This window comes from Setaria italica, chromosome V (genome assembly GCF_000263155.2).
Source record: "Setaria italica strain Yugu1 chromosome V, Setaria_italica_v2.0, whole genome shotgun sequence".
Classification (NCBI taxonomy): Eukaryota; Viridiplantae; Streptophyta; class Magnoliopsida; order Poales; family Poaceae; genus Setaria; species Setaria italica.
In genome coordinates this window covers 10,749,053-10,750,619 of record NC_028454.1, presented here as the reverse complement: position 1 = coordinate 10,750,619, position 1,567 = coordinate 10,749,053, and positions in this window count along the sequence as shown.

Sequence of the window (1,567 nt, the reverse complement as noted above, 5' to 3'; positions counted from 1 at the left end):
GTCGGTAGGGTGGGCGGCGGTGGGGAATCGAGCTGGAAATTGGGGGAGATTCTTGTCAGATCACAAGAGTTTTGCTTCGCGGAGAGGGTTGGAGAAATGGAGAGTGCGGTTACGCGCGGAGAGGGGCGTCCACGCTGCTGTGCTGTCTGGGGACGTCTTCACCGTCTGACCGCGGCTTCGATAAAGAGTTCCTTTCGTTGCGGCAAAAAAATTTGACAATTCTTTCGTAATGGGCCAAAGTTCCCTAGGTCCCGGGCCCACGAAATGGGCTTTTGGACTATCGACATGACATGCATAGCCCGGCCTGTAGGTAGAAGAAGGCCCAGGACGCATCAATTAGCACAGTAGTACGTAGCCCACCCCCACAAACTACTGACATTCGTAACGAAGGCCCAAAACTGAAAAGAATTGCACGTCTTTCGACCCTTCTTTCTCCTTCCTACAGCAGCAAGCAGCGACTCCAGGGCGATTCCGCGTCTCCTCCGTCGATTCGTCGTCGTCCTCACCTCTGGCACCCTCACCGGCATCGGAGAGGAAGGGGGATCGAACGAATCGGCGGTGGATCTGTAGTTCCCTGCATCTAGTATAGTTAGATAGTAGGGTAGGTGTTCTGATGGCGTTGTATAGTTGGCCGCTAGTTCCTTTGTTCCTTTGGAGAGTTGTCGGAGGGTGGAGCCGGCGCCTGCGTCAGCAAGCCTGCTGTTGCCTTCTTCAATGAGAATCCATGGAGGATAGCCTGTCCTTGGGCGGCGACGCGTTGCTGCTCAGGTTACTGTCCCTCCTTCGTCTCCGTCGGCGGTGTGGCAGATCTTTCCGGCAGAAGTCTTGGAAGGTATGTCTACTAACATGCCGAGAAATCGGGTTGGATTTTGTCTCCTGCATGTTTTGGTGGTTTACCTCCCCTTCGGGTTGTGTTGGAGCCAGGGCTGCTGGTAGTTCTTGAGGTGCCAAATCACTTGACTACCGGCAATGCGATGGCGGGTGGTCATCTTCTTCTGCCAGGGTGTTTAGCGGTTATAGAGCATGTCAATGTGTTCGACGTGTTGTTCTTAGTGGCAATAAAAAATTATGAAGTTCCTTCGTCGGGAAGGAGGTCGGCTTCAAGCTGCAAGCTCGGTGTGTCTCCTCTCCAACCTTTGGTGCGACAGGAGTGCGTCTTGTGGCGCTCCGATCGCCGGCGACGAGGACAACCGGGAGGATCTTGCAAGGACTAGGATGTAATTTTTCTTTTCTTCAAGGTGTCTTTGTAAGAACTGGAATGTAAACATTATATGAAATATAAACCCAGTTTAAAAAAAGCTGAAGGCCCTTGGGAATGCAGCCAGTCACACGGTCTTCTTTTTCATCCATTCCAAATGTAGCATTGTTAGTCAACCTAAGCCTAACTACCTAACCATGCCAGTCTTCTCTTTGCTTCGCTATGAAGATTTTGTCTTCTTCGTCTTTAATTTTTTCACTCGAATTTCATAGCCATGTACTGAAACTACAAAGTCAGTTGTAAATCTGTAATTGCATATGACATATAGACTTACGTTTTTGTCTGTTAAACTTACAGAGACATAAGTAA